The sequence below is a fragment of the Argiope bruennichi genome, chromosome 8 (assembly GCF_947563725.1).
Source record: "Argiope bruennichi chromosome 8, qqArgBrue1.1, whole genome shotgun sequence".
Taxonomy (NCBI): domain Eukaryota; kingdom Metazoa; phylum Arthropoda; class Arachnida; order Araneae; family Araneidae; genus Argiope; species Argiope bruennichi.
This window is the reverse complement of record NC_079158.1, coordinates 74,289,176-74,297,116: the sequence shown is the minus strand read 5'-3', so window position 1 is coordinate 74,297,116 and position 7,941 is coordinate 74,289,176.

Genomic DNA, 7,941 nt, shown 5'->3' with positions numbered 1-7,941 from the left:
TTTTTTTCTTCGCTATCCATTTTCGAAAACTCTTTAAAAAATTGACACAGTCCTCCAAGTTTGATAAAGAGAATTGATTACGGATTTGATTTCTCTATTAAAAATAAACTTTTCTTTAAATGCCATAAGATATACTTGATTAAAGTTATTCGCCATGACTAAACTCATACCATTAATACATTGAATTAACTACTAGTCGTAGAATGTTGCTAGTTAGCTTATAAGTTCAAATATTTTTGCTCTACAAGTCACAGAACGAGACATCTACAGTTCTACCATAAAAAGATCGGGGAAATATTGCCAAGTATTTTTCAGCCAACATCTTATATCCATAATAACTATTCCATGGCAGTTTTTCAAAACGATACAAAAATTAAACGAATTCAGGTTTGCATAAAAAATATCCAGCCAAATGTTTTAACGAAATCTCTTCAATACCTTTCTACATATGATCTAGCTTAGCTCCCAGAAAATACGTTACATCACTCTGCAAATTTTTCAATCCGCCATTTTTGAAAATTTCTATCTTTTAAGAGAAAAACATATTGACATATAATTTTTGCTTTCATTATTGATAATTAAAATTATTTGGCTTCATTTAACTGAAAATGCGTTATTTTGTTGGACGATATGAATACTTCGCACTTCATGACACTTTGTATACACGTAACAAAAAAACAAAAAAAAATTATGAATAGTGATAAAAATTCTTACTGTTTCGTCTCTTCTTATTAGTAGCTTCCTCTTTTTAAAATCCTTGTCTAGTTACAGCAATTTTTTGATTTTGCATCTACTGTTTCAAACCCTTTATGAGTTTGTTTGAGTTTGATGGAGTTTACTGGCGCTAAAATCATTTCTGATTATGCAGCGCCAACCATAAGGTAAATGCATACATATGGTTCATTAAAAAGGTGCATGGTCACATTTTAAAAGGTTATTCAAAACCTCTGCTCTAAAGAGAAAAAAAACTGTTGTAAAAATTTCAAACCCTTTATGATTTTTCTTAATGAAAATAGCATTTCAATAATTAGTGGGAATGGTCACCTTAAAACTTTTACGCACACTTTTTAATAAAGGTTTTATACTAGAGAAGGGCTTGCATGACATTGGCGTACAATAGTTCCGAAAAACTAACCTTTGGCGTGAATTTAACATTTTTCCTGAATCTGTTGTGTCATCTTTGGAGAGTTATTTGGCGAATAAACCCAGGCATGAAGATAATAACAACCGAAAAACAAATTTATATTTTAAATTCATTTTTCGTAATCGAATGAAACAAAAATTTGTTAAAAAGCTATATTTGTAATAATAAAATTCCATATCAATATATTTAACTTATTTTATTAATTTAATTGATTTAATTAAAGTATTAAATTAATATAATATATTGCGTTTTTGAGTTATCGCATTTAAATGTTTGTGAAATTATAGACCAACAGATGGCCAGCCCCTCATGGGATTTGGCTCAAAATTTGACAGATGACTACACTATTGATGTTAAATGTGCTTGCCTAATTTTATCCATTTAGCTCTCTTCGTTTTGTAGTTATCGTGGTAACTTATATTCGAACAGCTGGACTGACAGACTTCCTTTGAACAGATTTTACTGAAAATTTGACAGAAATCTATAAATTTGGGTGAAGACCGTATACCAAATTTCTGCCGTTAAGCTCAAAGAGTTGTTGAGTTATTTTTGTCATAGAACAGACAGACAGACATTTTCTAAAATGTGTTTTTCGGACTCAGAAAGATCTAAAACGTGGAAGTACATCAAAAGCTCGAGTTTAAATGTTTTGACGATTATTGCACTTTCTCTATACTACGTATATGAGAAAGTAATAACATATACATATTTTCTAATATATCTTCAAGACCGTATACCAAATTTCTGCCGTTAAGCTCAAAGAGTTGTTGAGTTATTTTTGTCATAGAACAGACAGACAGACATTTTCTAAAATGTGTTTTTCGGACTCAGAAAGATCTAAAACGTGGAAGTACATCAAAAGCTCGAGTTTAAATGTTTTGACGATTATTGCACTTTCTCTATACTACGTATATGAGAAAGTAATAACATATACATATTTTCTAATATATCTTCAAGACCGTATACCAAATTTCTGCCGTTAAGCTCAAAGAGTTGTTGAGTTATTTTTGTCATAGAACAGACAGACAGACATTTTCTAAAATGTGTTTTTCGGACTCAGAAAGATCTAAAACGTGGAAGTACATCAAAAGCTCGAGTTTAAATGTTTTGACGATTATTGCACTTTCTCTATACTACGTATATGAGAAAGTAATAACATATACATATTTTCTAATATATCTTCAAGACCGTATACCAAATTTCTGCCGTTAAGCTCAAAGAGTTGTTGAGTTATTTTTGTCATAGAACAGACAGACAGACATTTTCTAAAATGTGTTTTTCGGACTCAGAAAGATCTAAAACGTGGAAGTACATCAAAAGCTCGAGTTTAAATGTTTTGACGATTATTGCACTTTCTCTATACTACGTATATGAGAAAGTAATAACATATGCATATTTTCTAATATATCTTCAAGACCGTATACCAAATTTCTGCCGTTAAGCTCAAAGAGTTGTTGAGTTATTTTTGTCATAGAACAGACAGACAGACATTTTCTAAAATGTGTTTTTCGGACTCAGAAAGATCTAAAACGTGGAAGTACATCAAAAGCTCGAGTTTAAATGTTTTGACGATTATTGCACTTTCTCTATACTACGTATATGAGAAAGTAATAACATATGCATATTTTCTAATATATCTTCAAGACCGTATACCAAATTTCTGCCGTTAAGCTCAAAGAGTTGTTGAGTTATTTTTGTCATAGAACAGACAGACAGACATTTTCTAAAATGTGTTTTTCGGACTCAGAAAGATCTAAAACGTGGAAGTACATCAAAAGCTCGAGTTTAAATGTTTTGACGATTATTGCACTTTCTCTATACTACGTATATGAGAAAGTAATAACATATACATATTTTCTAATATATCTTTAAGACCCTAACTGGTCGAATCGATCTATTTTTTTTCTCTCATCTTTCCAGAGCAATTTTGCGGCCGGGATAGCCTGGTTGCTAAGGCGTTGGATTCGTATCCTTTAAGTTGCGGGCTCGAATCCCGCCAGCCGATGACTCTCCGTGTGTGTGGTGACTGGCGGTGTAAATCTGTCGTGGTCACAAAGTCCTCCATGTCAAAAGTAATACCACTGGGCTACTGGATCAGGAGTGCTCGATCTCTGTTTCAGGTATAAATTACGATCTGTGGATGAGTGACTGAAATGCATGAATGAAGACCGGCCCGTAAAAAAGGTTGTGACGTGTGTGTAGCTAAGTCGTACTCTTGGCAATAGATGGCGCTACTGAGAAACAAGAGACATACCCTTGGCTTAAAATCACTGACTTCTAAAGTTAGTGGGCTTGTCTATGACAAATGCTATTAGAAACAACAACAACAACAGAACGAGTATATTGAAATATGTGTATCTAAAATATATGAGTATAGTAATAACAATTTCTCTGAGATGTATGATCTTCAGTGACTTTTACATTGCTAGAAAATACTGTATATATCGTTTATAATTACAGTGTACTTCAACATTTTATTAGAACATTTTACAATTACATAGATGCTCCAATTTTTTTATTTCTAAAAAATATTTTTGTGAGGATTTATTTCAAAGGGAAAATTACCCTTCTACAAATTTCCGTTCATGTTTTATACCATGAGAAGTGCCCCTCAGATTTACATATGCTGAATAACATGTCTAAAATGTTCTAAATTTTATTTTATTTGAAATAAGATTAAGTACAACAACGAAGCAAATAAAGTTGTTAAAAATGTTAAAATTAACAAATGTCGCTTCATCATATGTTATTCTTACAGTTTAAATAAAGAAGTTGCCGTTTTTTTTAATTATTATTCTTTTGCATGAAATTAAGACATTAGGAAGCTAACAAACATCATTAGCGGTAATTGAAAGATTGCCAGAAAAACAAATTTAAGTGCTGAAGTAGGCATGGAAATAACTGTCTGGCTTGTTTTTTATTTTTTATTTTTATTTGTTGAATTTAAAGAATTTGTTTAAACACAAGATCGAATAACTGGCAAACAGCAAAATCTTCATGCTATTTTTATAGCAATTAATGATGGCTAATTTACCTATAAGGCGGCAAATTTAAAAAAGAAACATTTTTTAACATACTTGTCGTGGCAAAAATTGAAAGGCATAGTTTGTATCTTACTTCTTATATAATTAGCTGGTTTATTAACAAATGAAAAAAGTCATTGTACTATTTTTTCTTCGTATTGCTATAGAAATCTTCTGATGGGAGTACAGTGAAAGAAATCAAACTTGGATTTTTTTTAAAAATACGTTTGGTTTTATAAATATTCCGAAAAAAGAACAGGCTATAAAAATACAGCTGAGATGTACGCAAAGAATAGACTCGTAGATATTTAAAAAATTAGAAAATAGCAAATTGCCCAACACTCCAAACATATGGAATTTATTGAATCGCTCAACCCTTTTCGTTTTTCTAGATTTTCCGACACAGCGAGAAATTTTCAAGAAAACTTTCAACTATCGCTTCCTTTTTGAGATAAAGACAAAATTCTTGCATTTTAAAGAACCTTCATTTTATCTCCAATGCCAAGAAATCATTTTCCGGTCATCCATTCTTTATTCGTTTAAAAAATTTGTAAACCTCACTTCCTTATTAGCTAAGACTAGCTGTGCAGGAAATATGAATTGCAGTTTCTTAACAATAATTGTCAAGCAACAAAATTCATTATTTTTTATTTGTTTGTTTTGCTTAGAATCGAAACAAATCAATATGATATGAATTGAGACAGAAATGAGTTGGTAAAACAGAGTGCTTATCATTTCAAAATGTTTACACAACTTTTAAGATATATAGTTTATTTCAAAAATATTCTTTCATTTCTAATGTGCTTCAAAACGTAAATTAACAGATTTTATAAAATTGATATCAAGGACCATCATTCAATAGATCGCTTTATCAGTTACAAAGTGACATTTGTCTCATATTTGTTGTTGTTGTTTCTTATTGCACTTGCCATGGACAAGCCCGCTGTTACGAAGACAGCGATTTTAAGCCGGCGGGGAGCGTCTCTTGTTTTTATAGTAGCGCCATCTAGGGCCAAGAGAACCACTTAGCTACACACACGTCACAACCCTTTTTACGGGGCGGATTTCATTCACTCGTCCACAGATCGTAATTTAGACCTGAATCGGAGAACGATCACCCCTGATCCAGTACCCCCAGTGGTATTACTCTCGACATGGAGGACTTTGTGACCACGATAGATTTATACGCGCGTCAGCCACCAAGCACGCATGGAATCTTTGGTCGGTCATCCTCGCAACCAAAGGATGTCTCATATTTAACAGATAGAAACTCGATCTTAGATTCGTTTTTCTGACTTAAATAAATTTTAAAAAAAAGCCTTTCGGCTTCAATAAAAGAATCTAGATTTGCTTCGGTTTTAGTAAATTGTCTCGTATTGTTCTGCTTTTTATCTTTTATAAACAGAGTATATGTTAATTTTTTAATTTTCGTTTTTTGCATACAAAAATATATTTCTTTTATCTTAACGAATATTTACGAATATTCGTGAATTTTGCTTGTTATCTCGTACCATAATTGTTTACAGCACTGCTAAACTTTACTTTGTAGCTCCTGCCATAATTGCTTTGAATATTGCCAAATTTGACTGAAATGCTTGTGCCAGAATTATGCAAAATATTGCTACATTTTGCTTGTTAAATCGTATCAAATTATACAGAATATTGTTACATTTTGCTTGTTACTTCATGTTATAATTGCTACGAATATTACTATATTCTGCTTATTAATTCGTGCCATAATCACTTAGAAAATTAGTAAATTTTGCTTGATAGCTTGTATCATAGTTACTTTGCTGAATCTTATCTAATGGATCGTACCATAATCTACATATATAAAATGCTACCGTACGCAGCACAGAAACCGCTCTTATTACTTATTATCGAACGGCTACAGTCAAATGTAAACAAGCCATCGTACGAATTTCAGCCTGCTTCATTGAACGGTTTTACAGAAGAAATTCAATGCTTCGCTTACTTAAATAACAAAAGACTATCATAAATGTACTGAAAATGTTTTGTCATGTCACCAAAAAATCCAATCATTTAAAAGAAAGCTTCGTTGAACGTTTTTTTACAGGTGCAGTTCAACGCTTCACTAAGTTAGTTAACAGAGGTCCAAAATATTATCAAAAACGCTCTGGAAATGTTTCGCCATGTCACCAATAACTTCATTCAGTTAAAGAAAGGAAGACATAAAAGAAATCAAGAGATAGGCTTCAAGCAAAATTCAACAAACTTCAATCAAGCGTGAAAATAAACTTAATCGGCGACTGATGGAAGATAGTTGAGACTAAATTTTGGAAACTGATGACCATTATTTCCAAAACAATTATGTTACAAAGATTGTCTTTATATTATTTTAACGCTAAAGAAATGACCTTTGTAATGCATTCAGTTTCATTTCCGCTCATTTCCACACTTAATTACAATAATATTTTTCATTCAATTTGATACACGATGTTTTTTTAATGTCACGCTGAAATTCAAACTCATCTTTCAAAACCTTTAATTCCGTGCTTTTTACTATTATTAACTCCATTGTTATATTTTCGCTTCCCCTTTTATTGTTTTATATATAAGTGTTTTTAATTAGCAGTAAAGTGGGTAATTGATTTCATGTTTAGTGGTCGTATTAAATAACTAAGTGAACTTTTAAAAAAATACGTTGTGCATGAACCATTTTATAGTCTAAAAAGTTAATAATCAGAGCGAACGATCTGGTCATCAAGTACGACTATTTATTTAGAAAATTGTTAAATACTGTTTGTTGACTCATAACATAATTGTGAAGAATATTATTATATTTTGCTTACTGATTTATGCCACCTTTAGAGTTAATGGGAACGCAGTCAAAGACTCTGGTTTCTATTGTATTATCAATTATTCTTTCAATTTTCAGCAGAAAATCTGACCATCAACTCTGTAGCAAAACACGTTACAATATTTTTATGGAATTGGAGTAAGCAAAGACGAAGAAAAGAAGACAATATCTAGATTCAATATTATTTAAATTTGTACTAAATATATTTTTTGGCACTCTTTATTCTTCTAGTTATTATAAAGAACCAAACATTATTCAGTAAGAAAGGCAATTCTGGTGATGACCAGATGAAAATTAAACTGATTATCTTAAAAGAAAAAAAAAACAAAGAAAAAATAGTCATATTAACTGTTGTGTTTGGAATCTTGACAAAACAAAATGAAAAAATTTCCACTGTTGTCAATAAAAGAGGATAATAAGTTCAATATATGTCCATTTTCATTCTCTTTTCTTTTAGTTGTCACTTATTTCTGAGAGGAACGTTTATATATGTTTACCTATCCCCAAAAAAGAAAATAAATGCTTGTTTAACCATTTTGTTTCCTATTCAGCTCATAAGATTAAGAACCCCGTCACCATTGAACAAGAGACATCACTACAACTGATTGAATTGCTGCCAAACACAATGCAGACCGAATTACAAAAATCTCCCCATCTGTTTTGCTTGGAACTTCTGGCACACCAAAACAAGATCAGCAAGAAATTTAAACCAGTTTCTGTACTAATGTTATTCGAAAGAAGACAGAAACAAATTTATCTACAATTAATTTTTGTCAGAGGTTTTTTTTTAACTTTCTGTACACGAATTATGCAAAGAAAAGGCACTATAAGCAGTTTTAAAAAATTATATTGAATTTTCTTGTTTTATATTTCACTGAATAAAAACAAAATATTTTTGGAGTAAAAAGCCTGTCTATGGATATAAAACTTAAAAACGCTGCAACCTAGACAGA